This window comes from Mytilus trossulus, chromosome 1, assembly GCF_036588685.1.
Source record: "Mytilus trossulus isolate FHL-02 chromosome 1, PNRI_Mtr1.1.1.hap1, whole genome shotgun sequence".
Classification (NCBI taxonomy): Eukaryota; Metazoa; Mollusca; class Bivalvia; order Mytilida; family Mytilidae; genus Mytilus; species Mytilus trossulus.
Genome location: NC_086373.1, coordinates 5,110,863 through 5,131,382, shown reverse-complemented (window position 1 = coordinate 5,131,382; position 20,520 = coordinate 5,110,863). Strand labels below are relative to the sequence as shown.

The 20,520-nt window shown below is 35.6% G+C and overlaps 16 non-coding genes and 1 pseudogene across 16 annotated transcripts; all 17 read left to right on the top strand.

Annotated features, from left to right (window-relative positions):
• On the top strand, nucleotides 1–109 carry LOC134702771 (5S ribosomal RNA; annotated as a pseudogene).
• A 1,961-nt stretch (nucleotides 110–2,070) lies between these two features.
• LOC134700859 (5S ribosomal RNA) lies at nucleotides 2,071–2,189 on the top strand. The gene has a single exon (XR_010103977.1). It is a non-coding gene; the product is annotated as a 5S ribosomal RNA (ribosomal RNA).
• A 143-nt stretch (nucleotides 2,190–2,332) lies between these two features.
• Nucleotides 2,333–2,451, top strand: LOC134700852 (5S ribosomal RNA). Its single transcript, XR_010103976.1, has one exon. It is a non-coding gene; the product is annotated as a 5S ribosomal RNA (ribosomal RNA).
• Nucleotides 2,452–4,412: 1,961 nt separating this feature from the next.
• LOC134700847 (5S ribosomal RNA) lies at nucleotides 4,413–4,531 on the top strand. The gene has a single exon (XR_010103975.1). It is a non-coding gene; the product is annotated as a 5S ribosomal RNA (ribosomal RNA).
• Nucleotides 4,532–4,674: 143 nt separating this feature from the next.
• On the top strand, nucleotides 4,675–4,793 carry LOC134700843 (5S ribosomal RNA). The gene has a single exon (XR_010103972.1). It is a non-coding gene; the product is annotated as a 5S ribosomal RNA (ribosomal RNA).
• Nucleotides 4,794–6,754: 1,961 nt separating this feature from the next.
• On the top strand, nucleotides 6,755–6,873 carry LOC134700832 (5S ribosomal RNA). The gene has a single exon (XR_010103971.1). It is a non-coding gene; the product is annotated as a 5S ribosomal RNA (ribosomal RNA).
• Nucleotides 6,874–7,016: 143 nt separating this feature from the next.
• On the top strand, nucleotides 7,017–7,135 carry LOC134700821 (5S ribosomal RNA). The gene has a single exon (XR_010103970.1). It is a non-coding gene; the product is annotated as a 5S ribosomal RNA (ribosomal RNA).
• A 1,961-nt stretch (nucleotides 7,136–9,096) lies between these two features.
• Nucleotides 9,097–9,215, top strand: LOC134700810 (5S ribosomal RNA). Its single transcript, XR_010103969.1, has one exon. It is a non-coding gene; the product is annotated as a 5S ribosomal RNA (ribosomal RNA).
• A 143-nt stretch (nucleotides 9,216–9,358) lies between these two features.
• LOC134700799 (5S ribosomal RNA) lies at nucleotides 9,359–9,477 on the top strand. Its single transcript, XR_010103968.1, has one exon. It is a non-coding gene; the product is annotated as a 5S ribosomal RNA (ribosomal RNA).
• A 1,961-nt stretch (nucleotides 9,478–11,438) lies between these two features.
• On the top strand, nucleotides 11,439–11,557 carry LOC134700788 (5S ribosomal RNA). The gene has a single exon (XR_010103967.1). It is a non-coding gene; the product is annotated as a 5S ribosomal RNA (ribosomal RNA).
• A 143-nt stretch (nucleotides 11,558–11,700) lies between these two features.
• On the top strand, nucleotides 11,701–11,819 carry LOC134700766 (5S ribosomal RNA). Its single transcript, XR_010103965.1, has one exon. It is a non-coding gene; the product is annotated as a 5S ribosomal RNA (ribosomal RNA).
• A 1,959-nt stretch (nucleotides 11,820–13,778) lies between these two features.
• Nucleotides 13,779–13,897, top strand: LOC134700753 (5S ribosomal RNA). The gene has a single exon (XR_010103964.1). It is a non-coding gene; the product is annotated as a 5S ribosomal RNA (ribosomal RNA).
• Nucleotides 13,898–14,040: 143 nt separating this feature from the next.
• LOC134700742 (5S ribosomal RNA) lies at nucleotides 14,041–14,159 on the top strand. Its single transcript, XR_010103963.1, has one exon. It is a non-coding gene; the product is annotated as a 5S ribosomal RNA (ribosomal RNA).
• Nucleotides 14,160–16,120: 1,961 nt separating this feature from the next.
• Nucleotides 16,121–16,239, top strand: LOC134700731 (5S ribosomal RNA). Its single transcript, XR_010103962.1, has one exon. It is a non-coding gene; the product is annotated as a 5S ribosomal RNA (ribosomal RNA).
• Nucleotides 16,240–16,382: 143 nt separating this feature from the next.
• Nucleotides 16,383–16,501, top strand: LOC134700720 (5S ribosomal RNA). Its single transcript, XR_010103961.1, has one exon. It is a non-coding gene; the product is annotated as a 5S ribosomal RNA (ribosomal RNA).
• A 1,961-nt stretch (nucleotides 16,502–18,462) lies between these two features.
• LOC134700709 (5S ribosomal RNA) lies at nucleotides 18,463–18,581 on the top strand. Its single transcript, XR_010103960.1, has one exon. It is a non-coding gene; the product is annotated as a 5S ribosomal RNA (ribosomal RNA).
• Nucleotides 18,582–18,724: 143 nt separating this feature from the next.
• LOC134700698 (5S ribosomal RNA) lies at nucleotides 18,725–18,843 on the top strand. The gene has a single exon (XR_010103959.1). It is a non-coding gene; the product is annotated as a 5S ribosomal RNA (ribosomal RNA).
• The last annotated feature ends 1,677 nt before the right edge of the window (nucleotides 18,844–20,520 follow it).

Below are 20,520 nucleotides of genomic sequence, written 5' to 3'. Positions count from 1 at the left end.
ATATCACGTTGAAAACACCGGTTCTCGTCCGATCACCGAAGTTAAGCAACGTCGAGCCCGGTTAGTACTTGGATGGGTGACCGCCTGGGAATACCGGGTGTTGTAGACATTTTTTTACGTATAATTTTGTATTCCTACCAAACATAATGGTTCAATATTTTTTTTACTAATTTATTTGGATGTAATATTCAATGTATTTAGCTATCAATGAAGAAAACAGAAAATAAATCATTCATAAATTTATTTAGTTTTCAATACCCATCTGCATGTTGAAATATTTTTAAGTGAAATACATGCACGTCAAGTTATATACACTTAAGAATTCCACTCCTTACACATGCATGTGGCTATATATATATTTTTAAATTAGGTCTTTGAAAGGTCGTCTGTGATAATATGGTATCCGCCATTTGTCGTCATTTGAAATCGCCTCTTTCTTTTTGACCAGGGCTTATATGATTCACATTTTTTCTGAAAGGATTCTAATTAGCAAAAATTCATTATAGCAAAAACAAATAATAAACAATAAATAATAATTATAGTTTGTAAAGTTCCAGTAAAAACTTCGAATATTTGAAACGTCTTTCATCTCGGTCAAGGAAGTCCCGGTTTCGAAGTTTGCCATCTTTGTGTGCTTTCATATCGAAGGCAAAATCTAAATTTCTGGGAAGTCTCTTTATTTCTGTGTATATCTGAAAGCAAAAACATATAAAGAAATGATTTTACTACAAATTTATATCATTTTTACGGCACAATCTAGTTTTTGTGAAATAATACAACACGTTTTCTGATGAAGAATCGCACGAGTGAAATTGACAAGTTGTACATTAATCGTAAATATTTCTTCACTCGTGGTATTTTGTTTAATTCTTATGACATATTCTGAAAGATAAATTCCTGCTGAAAATTTTCGTGTATCATTTATATAACAAAAAGTACAATTTATTTGAAACAAATGATTAAAACTTGTCGAACAAGCACACAGATTTTCTTGTCGATCTGTTTGAATTAGATTGTCATGAAAGTTTAAGGGTGCTCTCGTCGAGGTCCGCGTTAGTTTGATAATTACACACTGTCGGTGATTTTTGCATATCATTGTAATCTGTCGTTCATTCGCACACATCGTTCAACAACCAAAGCCGCAAAATGTCTGACGCACCAGCACCAGTAGTAAAGACCCCAGCTAAGTCACCAAAGAAGAAAGCTGCAGCTAAACCAAAGAAAGTAGCTACTCATCCAAAATACAGCGAGATGGTCGGAAAGGCTATATCTGCTTTGAAAGAGCGTGGAGGCTCCAGCCGTCAAGCCATCCTCAAGTATATCTTAGCAAACTTCAGCGTTGGTAGCGATGCAAAAACAGTCAACACTCACTTGAAGTTAGCTCTGAAATCAGGAGTGAAGAGCAATAGCTTGAAACAGTCGAAGGGTACCGGCGCTTCTGGAAGCTTTAAGATTGGGGAAGTAGCTAAACCAGCTAAGAAACCAGCAAAGAAAGTAGTTAAACCTAAAGCAGCCAAGCCAAAGAAGGCAAAGACACCTACCAAAAAGACTGCCGCAAAGAAACCTGCAGCAAAGAAACCAGCAGGTGAAAAGAAAGCAGCTAAACCAAAAGCAAAGAAGCCAGCTGCAAAGAAACCTGCTGCAAAACCTGCTGCCAAATCTGCAAAGAAAGCCACAAAATCTCCCAAGAAGACAAAGGCTGCAGCTAAACCAAAGAAGGCAAAGACACCAAAGAAGAAGTAAATGAAGGAAGCATGATGCTTTTAAAGCTTAAACAGCCCTTTTAAGGGCTACCAAAATTTTTCAAAAAGAATCTGAAATTGTTGCATGGTATTAGTCACAAATAAAATATAGCTTGTTCCATTTTCTAAATCTCTCTTTCTTCTCTGCAATTTATTTCTACTACATGTGAACTTGCTAAGTTTTACTATCTTCCACTCTGGATCGTGCAGTAAATATTTAGTTTTGCTTCTATCTTAAACCCGAAAAAAAATCTTTTTATACAAATTCTTGATCTGTTCAAAATTGCTACTTCCTAACTTTATATATCAAAAAATTTAACACTTCTGTGTCTACGACCATATCACGTTGAAAACACCGGTTCTCGTCCGATCACCGAAGTTAAGCAACGTCGAGCCCGGTTAGTACTTGGATGGGTGACCGCCTGGGAATACCGGGTGTTGTAGACATTTTTTGTGTTCTTATAATTTTGCATTTCTAACAAACATATAATTAGTGTAAAGTTTTGCTTCTGAAAAAAAATATTATATATAAATTTTTGACAAAAATGCTACTACCTAACCTTATATATCAAAAATTTTAACACTTCTGTGTCTACGACCATATCACGTTGAAAACACCGGTTCTCGTCCGATCACCGAAGTTAAGCAACGTCGAGCCCGGTTAGTACTTGGATGGGTGACCGCCTGGGAATACCGGGTGTTGTAGACATTTTTTTACGTATAATTTTGTATTCCTACCAAACATAATGGTTCAATATTTTTTTTACTAATTTATTTGGATGTAATATTCAATGTATTTAGCTATCAATGAAGAAAACAGAAAATAAATCATTCATAAATTTATTTAGTTTTCAATACCCATCTGCATGTTGAAATATTTTTAAGTGAAATACATGCACGTCAAGTTATATACACTTAAGAATTCCACTCCTTACACATGCATGTGGCTATATATATATTTTTAAATTAGGTCTTTGAAAGGTCGTCTGTGATAATATGGTATCCGCCATTTGTCGTCATTTGAAATCGCCTCTTTCTTTTTGACCAGGGCTTATATGATTCACATTTTTTCTGAAAGGATTCTAATTAGCAAAAATTCATTATAGCAAAAACAAATAATAAACAATAAATAATAATTATAGTTTGTAAAGTTCCAGTAAAAACTTCGAATATTTGAAACGTCTTTCATCTCGGTCAAGGAAGTCCCGGTTTCGAAGTTTGCCATCTTTGTGTGCTTTCATATCGAAGGCAAAATCTAAATTTCTGGGAAGTCTCTTTATTTCTGTGTATATCTGAAAGCAAAAACATATAAAGAAATGATTTTACTACAAATTTATATCATTTTTACGGCACAATCTAGTTTTTGTGAAATAATACAACACGTTTTCTGATGAAGAATCGCACGAGTGAAATTGACAAGTTGTACATTAATCGTAAATATTTCTTCACTCGTGGTATTTTGTTTAATTCTTATGACATATTCTGAAAGATAAATTCCTGCTGAAAATTTTCGTGTATCATTTATATAACAAAAAGTACAATTTATTTGAAACAAATGATTAAAACTTGTCGAACAAGCACACAGATTTTCTTGTCGATCTGTTTGAATTAGATTGTCATGAAAGTTTAAGGGTGCTCTCGTCGAGGTCCGCGTTAGTTTGATAATTACACACTGTCGGTGATTTTTGCATATCATTGTAATCTGTCGTTCATTCGCACACATCGTTCAACAACCAAAGCCGCAAAATGTCTGACGCACCAGCACCAGTAGTAAAGACCCCAGCTAAGTCACCAAAGAAGAAAGCTGCAGCTAAACCAAAGAAAGTAGCTACTCATCCAAAATACAGCGAGATGGTCGGAAAGGCTATATCTGCTTTGAAAGAGCGTGGAGGCTCCAGCCGTCAAGCCATCCTCAAGTATATCTTAGCAAACTTCAGCGTTGGTAGCGATGCAAAAACAGTCAACACTCACTTGAAGTTAGCTCTGAAATCAGGAGTGAAGAGCAATAGCTTGAAACAGTCGAAGGGTACCGGCGCTTCTGGAAGCTTTAAGATTGGGGAAGTAGCTAAACCAGCTAAGAAACCAGCAAAGAAAGTAGTTAAACCTAAAGCAGCCAAGCCAAAGAAGGCAAAGACACCTACCAAAAAGACTGCCGCAAAGAAACCTGCAGCAAAGAAACCAGCAGGTGAAAAGAAAGCAGCTAAACCAAAAGCAAAGAAGCCAGCTGCAAAGAAACCTGCTGCAAAACCTGCTGCCAAATCTGCAAAGAAAGCCACAAAATCTCCCAAGAAGACAAAGGCTGCAGCTAAACCAAAGAAGGCAAAGACACCAAAGAAGAAGTAAATGAAGGAAGCATGATGCTTTTAAAGCTTAAACAGCCCTTTTAAGGGCTACCAAAATTTTTCAAAAAGAATCTGAAATTGTTGCATGGTATTAGTCACAAATAAAATATAGCTTGTTCCATTTTCTAAATCTCTCTTTCTTCTCTGCAATTTATTTCTACTACATGTGAACTTGCTAAGTTTTACTATCTTCCACTCTGGATCGTGCAGTAAATATTTAGTTTTGCTTCTATCTTAAACCCGAAAAAAAATCTTTTTATACAAATTCTTGATCTGTTCAAAATTGCTACTTCCTAACTTTATATATCAAAAAATTTAACACTTCTGTGTCTACGACCATATCACGTTGAAAACACCGGTTCTCGTCCGATCACCGAAGTTAAGCAACGTCGAGCCCGGTTAGTACTTGGATGGGTGACCGCCTGGGAATACCGGGTGTTGTAGACATTTTTTGTGTTCTTATAATTTTGCATTTCTAACAAACATATAATTAGTGTAAAGTTTTGCTTCTGAAAAAAAATATTATATATAAATTTTTGACAAAAATGCTACTACCTAACCTTATATATCAAAAATTTTAACACTTCTGTGTCTACGACCATATCACGTTGAAAACACCGGTTCTCGTCCGATCACCGAAGTTAAGCAACGTCGAGCCCGGTTAGTACTTGGATGGGTGACCGCCTGGGAATACCGGGTGTTGTAGACATTTTTTTACGTATAATTTTGTATTCCTACCAAACATAATGGTTCAATATTTTTTTTACTAATTTATTTGGATGTAATATTCAATGTATTTAGCTATCAATGAAGAAAACAGAAAATAAATCATTCATAAATTTATTTAGTTTTCAATACCCATCTGCATGTTGAAATATTTTTAAGTGAAATACATGCACGTCAAGTTATATACACTTAAGAATTCCACTCCTTACACATGCATGTGGCTATATATATATTTTTAAATTAGGTCTTTGAAAGGTCGTCTGTGATAATATGGTATCCGCCATTTGTCGTCATTTGAAATCGCCTCTTTCTTTTTGACCAGGGCTTATATGATTCACATTTTTTCTGAAAGGATTCTAATTAGCAAAAATTCATTATAGCAAAAACAAATAATAAACAATAAATAATAATTATAGTTTGTAAAGTTCCAGTAAAAACTTCGAATATTTGAAACGTCTTTCATCTCGGTCAAGGAAGTCCCGGTTTCGAAGTTTGCCATCTTTGTGTGCTTTCATATCGAAGGCAAAATCTAAATTTCTGGGAAGTCTCTTTATTTCTGTGTATATCTGAAAGCAAAAACATATAAAGAAATGATTTTACTACAAATTTATATCATTTTTACGGCACAATCTAGTTTTTGTGAAATAATACAACACGTTTTCTGATGAAGAATCGCACGAGTGAAATTGACAAGTTGTACATTAATCGTAAATATTTCTTCACTCGTGGTATTTTGTTTAATTCTTATGACATATTCTGAAAGATAAATTCCTGCTGAAAATTTTCGTGTATCATTTATATAACAAAAAGTACAATTTATTTGAAACAAATGATTAAAACTTGTCGAACAAGCACACAGATTTTCTTGTCGATCTGTTTGAATTAGATTGTCATGAAAGTTTAAGGGTGCTCTCGTCGAGGTCCGCGTTAGTTTGATAATTACACACTGTCGGTGATTTTTGCATATCATTGTAATCTGTCGTTCATTCGCACACATCGTTCAACAACCAAAGCCGCAAAATGTCTGACGCACCAGCACCAGTAGTAAAGACCCCAGCTAAGTCACCAAAGAAGAAAGCTGCAGCTAAACCAAAGAAAGTAGCTACTCATCCAAAATACAGCGAGATGGTCGGAAAGGCTATATCTGCTTTGAAAGAGCGTGGAGGCTCCAGCCGTCAAGCCATCCTCAAGTATATCTTAGCAAACTTCAGCGTTGGTAGCGATGCAAAAACAGTCAACACTCACTTGAAGTTAGCTCTGAAATCAGGAGTGAAGAGCAATAGCTTGAAACAGTCGAAGGGTACCGGCGCTTCTGGAAGCTTTAAGATTGGGGAAGTAGCTAAACCAGCTAAGAAACCAGCAAAGAAAGTAGTTAAACCTAAAGCAGCCAAGCCAAAGAAGGCAAAGACACCTACCAAAAAGACTGCCGCAAAGAAACCTGCAGCAAAGAAACCAGCAGGTGAAAAGAAAGCAGCTAAACCAAAAGCAAAGAAGCCAGCTGCAAAGAAACCTGCTGCAAAACCTGCTGCCAAATCTGCAAAGAAAGCCACAAAATCTCCCAAGAAGACAAAGGCTGCAGCTAAACCAAAGAAGGCAAAGACACCAAAGAAGAAGTAAATGAAGGAAGCATGATGCTTTTAAAGCTTAAACAGCCCTTTTAAGGGCTACCAAAATTTTTCAAAAAGAATCTGAAATTGTTGCATGGTATTAGTCACAAATAAAATATAGCTTGTTCCATTTTCTAAATCTCTCTTTCTTCTCTGCAATTTATTTCTACTACATGTGAACTTGCTAAGTTTTACTATCTTCCACTCTGGATCGTGCAGTAAATATTTAGTTTTGCTTCTATCTTAAACCCGAAAAAAAATCTTTTTATACAAATTCTTGATCTGTTCAAAATTGCTACTTCCTAACTTTATATATCAAAAAATTTAACACTTCTGTGTCTACGACCATATCACGTTGAAAACACCGGTTCTCGTCCGATCACCGAAGTTAAGCAACGTCGAGCCCGGTTAGTACTTGGATGGGTGACCGCCTGGGAATACCGGGTGTTGTAGACATTTTTTGTGTTCTTATAATTTTGCATTTCTAACAAACATATAATTAGTGTAAAGTTTTGCTTCTGAAAAAAAATATTATATATAAATTTTTGACAAAAATGCTACTACCTAACCTTATATATCAAAAATTTTAACACTTCTGTGTCTACGACCATATCACGTTGAAAACACCGGTTCTCGTCCGATCACCGAAGTTAAGCAACGTCGAGCCCGGTTAGTACTTGGATGGGTGACCGCCTGGGAATACCGGGTGTTGTAGACATTTTTTTACGTATAATTTTGTATTCCTACCAAACATAATGGTTCAATATTTTTTTTACTAATTTATTTGGATGTAATATTCAATGTATTTAGCTATCAATGAAGAAAACAGAAAATAAATCATTCATAAATTTATTTAGTTTTCAATACCCATCTGCATGTTGAAATATTTTTAAGTGAAATACATGCACGTCAAGTTATATACACTTAAGAATTCCACTCCTTACACATGCATGTGGCTATATATATATTTTTAAATTAGGTCTTTGAAAGGTCGTCTGTGATAATATGGTATCCGCCATTTGTCGTCATTTGAAATCGCCTCTTTCTTTTTGACCAGGGCTTATATGATTCACATTTTTTCTGAAAGGATTCTAATTAGCAAAAATTCATTATAGCAAAAACAAATAATAAACAATAAATAATAATTATAGTTTGTAAAGTTCCAGTAAAAACTTCGAATATTTGAAACGTCTTTCATCTCGGTCAAGGAAGTCCCGGTTTCGAAGTTTGCCATCTTTGTGTGCTTTCATATCGAAGGCAAAATCTAAATTTCTGGGAAGTCTCTTTATTTCTGTGTATATCTGAAAGCAAAAACATATAAAGAAATGATTTTACTACAAATTTATATCATTTTTACGGCACAATCTAGTTTTTGTGAAATAATACAACACGTTTTCTGATGAAGAATCGCACGAGTGAAATTGACAAGTTGTACATTAATCGTAAATATTTCTTCACTCGTGGTATTTTGTTTAATTCTTATGACATATTCTGAAAGATAAATTCCTGCTGAAAATTTTCGTGTATCATTTATATAACAAAAAGTACAATTTATTTGAAACAAATGATTAAAACTTGTCGAACAAGCACACAGATTTTCTTGTCGATCTGTTTGAATTAGATTGTCATGAAAGTTTAAGGGTGCTCTCGTCGAGGTCCGCGTTAGTTTGATAATTACACACTGTCGGTGATTTTTGCATATCATTGTAATCTGTCGTTCATTCGCACACATCGTTCAACAACCAAAGCCGCAAAATGTCTGACGCACCAGCACCAGTAGTAAAGACCCCAGCTAAGTCACCAAAGAAGAAAGCTGCAGCTAAACCAAAGAAAGTAGCTACTCATCCAAAATACAGCGAGATGGTCGGAAAGGCTATATCTGCTTTGAAAGAGCGTGGAGGCTCCAGCCGTCAAGCCATCCTCAAGTATATCTTAGCAAACTTCAGCGTTGGTAGCGATGCAAAAACAGTCAACACTCACTTGAAGTTAGCTCTGAAATCAGGAGTGAAGAGCAATAGCTTGAAACAGTCGAAGGGTACCGGCGCTTCTGGAAGCTTTAAGATTGGGGAAGTAGCTAAACCAGCTAAGAAACCAGCAAAGAAAGTAGTTAAACCTAAAGCAGCCAAGCCAAAGAAGGCAAAGACACCTACCAAAAAGACTGCCGCAAAGAAACCTGCAGCAAAGAAACCAGCAGGTGAAAAGAAAGCAGCTAAACCAAAAGCAAAGAAGCCAGCTGCAAAGAAACCTGCTGCAAAACCTGCTGCCAAATCTGCAAAGAAAGCCACAAAATCTCCCAAGAAGACAAAGGCTGCAGCTAAACCAAAGAAGGCAAAGACACCAAAGAAGAAGTAAATGAAGGAAGCATGATGCTTTTAAAGCTTAAACAGCCCTTTTAAGGGCTACCAAAATTTTTCAAAAAGAATCTGAAATTGTTGCATGGTATTAGTCACAAATAAAATATAGCTTGTTCCATTTTCTAAATCTCTCTTTCTTCTCTGCAATTTATTTCTACTACATGTGAACTTGCTAAGTTTTACTATCTTCCACTCTGGATCGTGCAGTAAATATTTAGTTTTGCTTCTATCTTAAACCCGAAAAAAAATCTTTTTATACAAATTCTTGATCTGTTCAAAATTGCTACTTCCTAACTTTATATATCAAAAAATTTAACACTTCTGTGTCTACGACCATATCACGTTGAAAACACCGGTTCTCGTCCGATCACCGAAGTTAAGCAACGTCGAGCCCGGTTAGTACTTGGATGGGTGACCGCCTGGGAATACCGGGTGTTGTAGACATTTTTTGTGTTCTTATAATTTTGCATTTCTAACAAACATATAATTAGTGTAAAGTTTTGCTTCTGAAAAAAAATATTATATATAAATTTTTGACAAAAATGCTACTACCTAACCTTATATATCAAAAATTTTAACACTTCTGTGTCTACGACCATATCACGTTGAAAACACCGGTTCTCGTCCGATCACCGAAGTTAAGCAACGTCGAGCCCGGTTAGTACTTGGATGGGTGACCGCCTGGGAATACCGGGTGTTGTAGACATTTTTTTACGTATAATTTTGTATTCCTACCAAACATAATGGTTCAATATTTTTTTTACTAATTTATTTGGATGTAATATTCAATGTATTTAGCTATCAATGAAGAAAACAGAAAATAAATCATTCATAAATTTATTTAGTTTTCAATACCCATCTGCATGTTGAAATATTTTTAAGTGAAATACATGCACGTCAAGTTATATACACTTAAGAATTCCACTCCTTACACATGCATGTGGCTATATATATATTTTTAAATTAGGTCTTTGAAAGGTCGTCTGTGATAATATGGTATCCGCCATTTGTCGTCATTTGAAATCGCCTCTTTCTTTTTGACCAGGGCTTATATGATTCACATTTTTTCTGAAAGGATTCTAATTAGCAAAAATTCATTATAGCAAAAACAAATAATAAACAATAAATAATAATTATAGTTTGTAAAGTTCCAGTAAAAACTTCGAATATTTGAAACGTCTTTCATCTCGGTCAAGGAAGTCCCGGTTTCGAAGTTTGCCATCTTTGTGTGCTTTCATATCGAAGGCAAAATCTAAATTTCTGGGAAGTCTCTTTATTTCTGTGTATATCTGAAAGCAAAAACATATAAAGAAATGATTTTACTACAAATTTATATCATTTTTACGGCACAATCTAGTTTTTGTGAAATAATACAACACGTTTTCTGATGAAGAATCGCACGAGTGAAATTGACAAGTTGTACATTAATCGTAAATATTTCTTCACTCGTGGTATTTTGTTTAATTCTTATGACATATTCTGAAAGATAAATTCCTGCTGAAAATTTTCGTGTATCATTTATATAACAAAAAGTACAATTTATTTGAAACAAATGATTAAAACTTGTCGAACAAGCACACAGATTTTCTTGTCGATCTGTTTGAATTAGATTGTCATGAAAGTTTAAGGGTGCTCTCGTCGAGGTCCGCGTTAGTTTGATAATTACACACTGTCGGTGATTTTTGCATATCATTGTAATCTGTCGTTCATTCGCACACATCGTTCAACAACCAAAGCCGCAAAATGTCTGACGCACCAGCACCAGTAGTAAAGACCCCAGCTAAGTCACCAAAGAAGAAAGCTGCAGCTAAACCAAAGAAAGTAGCTACTCATCCAAAATACAGCGAGATGGTCGGAAAGGCTATATCTGCTTTGAAAGAGCGTGGAGGCTCCAGCCGTCAAGCCATCCTCAAGTATATCTTAGCAAACTTCAGCGTTGGTAGCGATGCAAAAACAGTCAACACTCACTTGAAGTTAGCTCTGAAATCAGGAGTGAAGAGCAATAGCTTGAAACAGTCGAAGGGTACCGGCGCTTCTGGAAGCTTTAAGATTGGGGAAGTAGCTAAACCAGCTAAGAAACCAGCAAAGAAAGTAGTTAAACCTAAAGCAGCCAAGCCAAAGAAGGCAAAGACACCTACCAAAAAGACTGCCGCAAAGAAACCTGCAGCAAAGAAACCAGCAGGTGAAAAGAAAGCAGCTAAACCAAAAGCAAAGAAGCCAGCTGCAAAGAAACCTGCTGCAAAACCTGCTGCCAAATCTGCAAAGAAAGCCACAAAATCTCCCAAGAAGACAAAGGCTGCAGCTAAACCAAAGAAGGCAAAGACACCAAAGAAGAAGTAAATGAAGGAAGCATGATGCTTTTAAAGCTTAAACAGCCCTTTTAAGGGCTACCAAAATTTTTCAAAAAGAATCTGAAATTGTTGCATGGTATTAGTCACAAATAAAATATAGCTTGTTCCATTTTCTAAATCTCTCTTTCTTCTCTGCAATTTATTTCTACTACATGTGAACTTGCTAAGTTTTACTATCTTCCACTCTGGATCGTGCAGTAAATATTTAGTTTTGCTTCTATCTTAAACCCGAAAAAAAATCTTTTTATACAAATTCTTGATCTGTTCAAAATTGCTACTTCCTAACTTTATATATCAAAAAATTTAACACTTCTGTGTCTACGACCATATCACGTTGAAAACACCGGTTCTCGTCCGATCACCGAAGTTAAGCAACGTCGAGCCCGGTTAGTACTTGGATGGGTGACCGCCTGGGAATACCGGGTGTTGTAGACATTTTTTGTGTTCTTATAATTTTGCATTTCTAACAAACATATAATTAGTGTAAAGTTTTGCTTCTGAAAAAAAATATTATATATAAATTTTTGACAAAAATGCTACTACCTAACCTTATATATCAAAAATTTTAACACTTCTGTGTCTACGACCATATCACGTTGAAAACACCGGTTCTCGTCCGATCACCGAAGTTAAGCAACGTCGAGCCCGGTTAGTACTTGGATGGGTGACCGCCTGGGAATACCGGGTGTTGTAGACATTTTTTTACGTATAATTTTGTATTCCTACCAAACATAATGGTTCAATATTTTTTTTACTAATTTATTTGGATGTAATATTCAATGTATTTAGCTATCAATGAAGAAAACAGAAAATAAATCATTCATAAATTTATTTAGTTTTCAATACCCATCTGCATGTTGAAATATTTTTAAGTGAAATACATGCACGTCAAGTTATATACACTTAAGAATTCCACTCCTTACACATGCATGTGGCTATATATATTTTTAAATTAGGTCTTTGAAAGGTCGTCTGTGATAATATGGTATCCGCCATTTGTCGTCATTTGAAATCGCCTCTTTCTTTTTGACCAGGGCTTATATGATTCACATTTTTTCTGAAAGGATTCTAATTAGCAAAAATTCATTATAGCAAAAACAAATAATAAACAATAAATAATAATTATAGTTTGTAAAGTTCCAGTAAAAACTTCGAATATTTGAAACGTCTTTCATCTCGGTCAAGGAAGTCCCGGTTTCGAAGTTTGCCATCTTTGTGTGCTTTCATATCGAAGGCAAAATCTAAATTTCTGGGAAGTCTCTTTATTTCTGTGTATATCTGAAAGCAAAAACATATAAAGAAATGATTTTACTACAAATTTATATCATTTTTACGGCACAATCTAGTTTTTGTGAAATAATACAACACGTTTTCTGATGAAGAATCGCACGAGTGAAATTGACAAGTTGTACATTAATCGTAAATATTTCTTCACTCGTGGTATTTTGTTTAATTCTTATGACATATTCTGAAAGATAAATTCCTGCTGAAAATTTTCGTGTATCATTTATATAACAAAAAGTACAATTTATTTGAAACAAATGATTAAAACTTGTCGAACAAGCACACAGATTTTCTTGTCGATCTGTTTGAATTAGATTGTCATGAAAGTTTAAGGGTGCTCTCGTCGAGGTCCGCGTTAGTTTGATAATTACACACTGTCGGTGATTTTTGCATATCATTGTAATCTGTCGTTCATTCGCACACATCGTTCAACAACCAAAGCCGCAAAATGTCTGACGCACCAGCACCAGTAGTAAAGACCCCAGCTAAGTCACCAAAGAAGAAAGCTGCAGCTAAACCAAAGAAAGTAGCTACTCATCCAAAATACAGCGAGATGGTCGGAAAGGCTATATCTGCTTTGAAAGAGCGTGGAGGCTCCAGCCGTCAAGCCATCCTCAAGTATATCTTAGCAAACTTCAGCGTTGGTAGCGATGCAAAAACAGTCAACACTCACTTGAAGTTAGCTCTGAAATCAGGAGTGAAGAGCAATAGCTTGAAACAGTCGAAGGGTACCGGCGCTTCTGGAAGCTTTAAGATTGGGGAAGTAGCTAAACCAGCTAAGAAACCAGCAAAGAAAGTAGTTAAACCTAAAGCAGCCAAGCCAAAGAAGGCAAAGACACCTACCAAAAAGACTGCCGCAAAGAAACCTGCAGCAAAGAAACCAGCAGGTGAAAAGAAAGCAGCTAAACCAAAAGCAAAGAAGCCAGCTGCAAAGAAACCTGCTGCAAAACCTGCTGCCAAATCTGCAAAGAAAGCCACAAAATCTCCCAAGAAGACAAAGGCTGCAGCTAAACCAAAGAAGGCAAAGACACCAAAGAAGAAGTAAATGAAGGAAGCATGATGCTTTTAAAGCTTAAACAGCCCTTTTAAGGGCTACCAAAATTTTTCAAAAAGAATCTGAAATTGTTGCATGGTATTAGTCACAAATAAAATATAGCTTGTTCCATTTTCTAAATCTCTCTTTCTTCTCTGCAATTTATTTCTACTACATGTGAACTTGCTAAGTTTTACTATCTTCCACTCTGGATCGTGCAGTAAATATTTAGTTTTGCTTCTATCTTAAACCCGAAAAAAAATCTTTTTATACAAATTCTTGATCTGTTCAAAATTGCTACTTCCTAACTTTATATATCAAAAAATTTAACACTTCTGTGTCTACGACCATATCACGTTGAAAACACCGGTTCTCGTCCGATCACCGAAGTTAAGCAACGTCGAGCCCGGTTAGTACTTGGATGGGTGACCGCCTGGGAATACCGGGTGTTGTAGACATTTTTTGTGTTCTTATAATTTTGCATTTCTAACAAACATATAATTAGTGTAAAGTTTTGCTTCTGAAAAAAAATATTATATATAAATTTTTGACAAAAATGCTACTACCTAACCTTATATATCAAAAATTTTAACACTTCTGTGTCTACGACCATATCACGTTGAAAACACCGGTTCTCGTCCGATCACCGAAGTTAAGCAACGTCGAGCCCGGTTAGTACTTGGATGGGTGACCGCCTGGGAATACCGGGTGTTGTAGACATTTTTTTACGTATAATTTTGTATTCCTACCAAACATAATGGTTCAATATTTTTTTTACTAATTTATTTGGATGTAATATTCAATGTATTTAGCTATCAATGAAGAAAACAGAAAATAAATCATTCATAAATTTATTTAGTTTTCAATACCCATCTGCATGTTGAAATATTTTTAAGTGAAATACATGCACGTCAAGTTATATACACTTAAGAATTCCACTCCTTACACATGCATGTGGCTATATATATATTTTTAAATTAGGTCTTTGAAAGGTCGTCTGTGATAATATGGTATCCGCCATTTGTCGTCATTTGAAATCGCCTCTTTCTTTTTGACCAGGGCTTATATGATTCACATTTTTTCTGAAAGGATTCTAATTAGCAAAAATTCATTATAGCAAAAACAAATAATAAACAATAAATAATAATTATAGTTTGTAAAGTTCCAGTAAAAACTTCGAATATTTGAAACGTCTTTCATCTCGGTCAAGGAAGTCCCGGTTTCGAAGTTTGCCATCTTTGTGTGCTTTCATATCGAAGGCAAAATCTAAATTTCTGGGAAGTCTCTTTATTTCTGTGTATATCTGAAAGCAAAAACATATAAAGAAATGATTTTACTACAAATTTATATCATTTTTACGGCACAATCTAGTTTTTGTGAAATAATACAACACGTTTTCTGATGAAGAATCGCACGAGTGAAATTGACAAGTTGTACATTAATCGTAAATATTTCTTCACTCGTGGTATTTTGTTTAATTCTTATGACATATTCTGAAAGATAAATTCCTGCTGAAAATTTTCGTGTATCATTTATATAACAAAAAGTACAATTTATTTGAAACAAATGATTAAAACTTGTCGAACAAGCACACAGATTTTCTTGTCGATCTGTTTGAATTAGATTGTCATGAAAGTTTAAGGGTGCTCTCGTCGAGGTCCGCGTTAGTTTGATAATTACACACTGTCGGTGATTTTTGCATATCATTGTAATCTGTCGTTCATTCGCACACATCGTTCAACAACCAAAGCCGCAAAATGTCTGACGCACCAGCACCAGTAGTAAAGACCCCAGCTAAGTCACCAAAGAAGAAAGCTGCAGCTAAACCAAAGAAAGTAGCTACTCATCCAAAATACAGCGAGATGGTCGGAAAGGCTATATCTGCTTTGAAAGAGCGTGGAGGCTCCAGCCGTCAAGCCATCCTCAAGTATATCTTAGCAAACTTCAGCGTTGGTAGCGATGCAAAAACAGTCAACACTCACTTGAAGTTAGCTCTGAAATCAGGAGTGAAGAGCAATAGCTTGAAACAGTCGAAGGGTACCGGCGCTTCTGGAAGCTTTAAGATTGGGGAAGTAGCTAAACCAGCTAAGAAACCAGCAAAGAAAGTAGTTAAACCTAAAGCAGCCAAGCCAAAGAAGGCAAAGACACCTACCAAAAAGACTGCCGCAAAGAAACCTGCAGCAAAGAAACCAGCAGGTGAAAAGAAAGCAGCTAAACCAAAAGCAAAGAAGCCAGCTGCAAAGAAACCTGCTGCAAAACCTGCTGCCAAATCTGCAAAGAAAGCCACAAAATCTCCCAAGAAGACAAAGGCTGCAGCTAAACCAAAGAAGGCAAAGACACCAAAGAAGAAGTAAATGAAGGAAGCATGATGCTTTTAAAGCTTAAACAGCCCTTTTAAGGGCTACCAAAATTTTTCAAAAAGAATCTGAAATTGTTGCATGGTATTAGTCACAAATAAAATATAGCTTGTTCCATTTTCTAAATCTCTCTTTCTTCTCTGCAATTTATTTCTACTACATGTGAACTTGCTAAGTTTTACTATCTTCCACTCTGGATCGTGCAGTAAATATTTAGTTTTGCTTCTATCTTAAACCCGAAAAAAAATCTTTTTATACAAATTCTTGATCTGTTCAAAATTGCTACTTCCTAACTTTATATATCAAAAAATTTAACACTTCTGTGTCTACGACCATATCACGTTGAAAACACCGGTTCTCGTCCGATCACCGAAGTTAAGCAACGTCGAGCCCGGTTAGTACTTGGATGGGTGACCGCCTGGGAATACCGGGTGTTGTAGACATTTTTTGTGTTCTTATAATTTTGCATTTCTAACAAACATATAATTAGTGTAAAGTTTTGCTTCTGAAAAAAAATATTATATATAAATTTTTGACAAAAATGCTACTACCTAACCTTATATATCAAAAATTTTAACACTTCTGTGTCTACGACCATATCACGTTGAAAACACCGGTTCTCGTCCGATCACCGAAGTTAAGCAACGTCGAGCCCGGTTAGTACTTGGATGGGTGACCGCCTGGGAATACCGGGTGTTGTAGACATTTTTTTACGTATAATTTTGTATTCCTACCAAACATAATGGTTCAATATTTTTTTTACTAATTTATTTGGATGTAATATTCAATGTATTTAGCTATCAATGAAGAAAACAGAAAATAAATCATTCATAAATTTATTTAGTTTTCAATACCCATCTGCATGTTGAAATATTTTTAAGTGAAATACATGCACGTCAAGTTATATACACTTAAGAATTCCACTCCTTACACATGCATGTGGCTATATATATATTTTTAAATTAGGTCTTTGAAAGGTCGTCTGTGATAATATGGTATCCGCCATTTGTCGTCATTTGAAATCGCCTCTTTCTTTTTGACCAGGGCTTATATGATTCACATTTTTTCTGAAAGGATTCTAATTAGCAAAAATTCATTATAGCAAAAACAAATAATAAACAATAAATAATAATTATAGTTTGTAAAGTTCCAGTAAAAACTTCGAATATTTGAAACGTCTTTCATCTCGGTCAAGGAAGTCCCGGTTTCGAAGTTTGCCATCTTTGTGTGCTTTCATATCGAAGGCAAAATCTAAATTTCTGGGAAGTCTCTTTATTTCTGTGTATATCTGAAAGCAAAAACATATAAAGAAATGATTTTACTACAAATTTATATCATTTTTACGGCACAATCTAGTTTTTGTGAAATAATACAACACGTTTTCTGATGAAGAATCGCACGAGTGAAATTGACAAGTTGTACATTAATCGTAAATATTTCTTCACTCGTGGTATTTTGTTTAATTCTTATGACATATTCTGAAAGATAAATTCCTGCTGAAAATTTTCGTGTATCATTTATATAACAAAAAGTACAATTTATTTGAAACAAATGATTAAAACTTGTCGAACAAGCACACAGATTTTCTTGTCGATCTGTTTGAATTAGATTGTCATGAAAGTTTAAGGGTGCTCTCGTCGAGGTCCGCGTTAGTTTGATAATTACACACTGTCGGTGATTTTTGCATATCATTGTAATCTGTCGTTCATTCGCACACATCGTTCAACAACCAAAGCCGCAAAATGTCTGACGCACCAGCACCAGTAGTAAAGACCCCAGCTAAGTCACCAAAGAAGAAAGCTGCAGCTAAACCAAAGAAAGTAGCTACTCATCCAAAATACAGCGAGATGGTCGGAAAGGCTATATCTGCTTTGAAAGAGCGTGGAGGCTCCAGCCGTCAAGCCATCCTCAAGTATATCTTAGCAAACTTCAGCGTTGGTAGCGATGCAAAAACAGTCAACACTCACTTGAAGTTAGCTCTGAAATCAGGAGTGAAGAGCAATAGCTTGAAACAGTCGAAGGGTACCGGCGCTTCTGGAAGCTTTAAGATTGGGGAAGTAGCTAAACCAGCTAAGAAACCAGCAAAGAAAGTAGTTAAACCTAAAGCAGCCAAGCCAAAGAAGGCAAAGACACCTACCAAAAAGACTGCCGCAAAGAAACCTGCAGCAAAGAAACCAGCAGGTGAAAAGAAAGCAGCTAAACCAAAAGCAAAGAAGCCAGCTGCAAAGAAACCTGCTGCAAAACCTGCTGCCAAATCTGCAAAGAAAGCCACAAAATCTCCCAAGAAGACAAAGGCTGCAGCTAAACCAAAGAAGGCAAAGACACCAAAGAAGAAGTAAATGAAGGAAGCATGATGCTTTTAAAGCTTAAACAGCCCTTTTAAGGGCTACCAAAATTTTTCAAAAAGAATCTGAAATTGTTGCATGGTATTAGTCACAAATAAAATATAGCTTGTTCCATTTTCTAAATCTCTCTTTCTTCTCTGCAATTTATTTCTACTACATGTGAACTTGCTAAGTTTTACTATCTTCCACTCTGGATCGTGCAGTAAATATTTAGTTTTGCTTCTATCTTAAACCCGAAAAAAAATCTTTTTATACAAATTCTTGATCTGTTCAAAATTGCTACTTCCTAACTTTATATATCAAAAAATTTAACACTTCTGTGTCTACGACCATATCACGTTGAAAACACCGGTTCTCGTCCGATCACCGAAGTTAAGCAACGTCGAGCCCGGTTAGTACTTGGATGGGTGACCGCCTGGGAATACCGGGTGTTGTAGACATTTTTTGTGTTCTTATAATTTTGCATTTCTAACAAACATATAATTAGTGTAAAGTTTTGCTTCTGAAAAAAAATATTATATATAAATTTTTGACAAAAATGCTACTACCTAACCTTATATATCAAAAATTTTAACACTTCTGTGTCTACGACCATATCACGTTGAAAACACCGGTTCTCGTCCGATCACCGAAGTTAAGCAACGTCGAGCCCGGTTAGTACTTGGATGGGTGACCGCCTGGGAATACCGGGTGTTGTAGACATTTTTTTACGTATAATTTTGTATTCCTACCAAACATAATGGTTCAATATTTTTTTTACTAATTTATTTGGATGTAATATTCAATGTATTTAGCTATCAATGAAGAAAACAGAAAATAAATCATTCATAAATTTATTTAGTTTTCAATACCCATCTGCATGTTGAAATATTTTTAAGTGAAATACATGCACGTCAAGTTATATACACTTAAGAATTCCACTCCTTACACATGCATGTGGCTATATATATATTTTTAAATTAGGTCTTTGAAAGGTCGTCTGTGATAATATGGTATCCGCCATTTGTCGTCATTTGAAATCGCCTCTTTCTTTTTGACCAGGGCTTATATGATTCACATTTTTTCTGAAAGGATTCTAATTAGCAAAAATTCATTATAGCAAAAACAAATAATAAACAATAAATAATAATTATAGTTTGTAAAGTTCCAGTAAAAACTTCGAATATTTGAAACGTCTTTCATCTCGGTCAAGGAAGTCCCGGTTTCGAAGTTTGCCATCTTTGTGTGCTTTCATATCGAAGGCAAAATCTAAATTTCTGGGAAGTCTCTTTATTTCTGTGTATATCTGAAAGCAAAAACATATAAAGAAATGATTTTACTACAAATTTATATCATTTTTACGGCACAATCTAGTTTTTGTGAAATAATACAACACGTTTTCTGATGAAGAATCGCACGAGTGAAATTGACAAGTTGTACATTAATCGTAAATATTTCTTCACTCGTGGTATTTTGTTTAATTCTTATGACATATTCTGAAAGATAAATTCCTGCTGAAAATTTTCGTGTATCATTTATATAACAAAAAGTACAATTTATTTGAAACAAATGATTAAAACTTGTCGAACAAGCACACAGATTTTCTTGTCGATCTGTTTGAATTAGATTGTCATGAAAGTTTAAGGGTGCTCTCGTCGAGGTCCGCGTTAGTTTGATAATTACACACTGTCGGTGATTTTTGCATATCATTGTAATCTGTCGTTCATTCGCACACATCGTTCAACAACCAAAGCCGCAAAATGTCTGACGCACCAGCACCAGTAGTAAAGACCCCAGCTAAGTCACCAAAGAAGAAAGCTGCAGCTAAACCAAAGAAAGTAGCTACTCATCCAAAATACAGCGAGATGGTCGGAAAGGCTATATCTGCTTTGAAAGAGCGTGGAGGCTCCAGCCGTCAAGCCATCCTCAAGTATATCTTAGCAAACTTCAGCGTTGGTAGCGATGCAAAAACAGTCAACACTCACTTGAAGTTAGCTCTGAAATCAGGAGTGAAGAGCAATAGCTTGAAACAGTCGAAGGGTACCGGCGCTTCTGGAAGCTTTAAGATTGGGGAAGTAGCTAAACCAGCTAAGAAACCAGCAAAGAAAGTAGTTAAACCTAAAGCAGCCAAGCCAAAGAAGGCAAAGACACCTACCAAAAAGACTGCCGCAAAGAAACCTGCAGCAAAGAAACCAGCAGGTGAAAAGAAAGCAGCTAAACCAAAAGCAAAGAAGCCAGCTGCAAAGAAACCTGCTGCAAAACCTGCTGCCAAATCTGCAAAGAAAGCCACAAAATCTCCCAAGAAGACAAAGGCTGCAGCTAAACCAAAGAAGGCAAAGACACCAAAGAAGAAGTAAATGAAGGAAGCATGATGCTTTTAAAGCTTAAACAGCCCTTTTA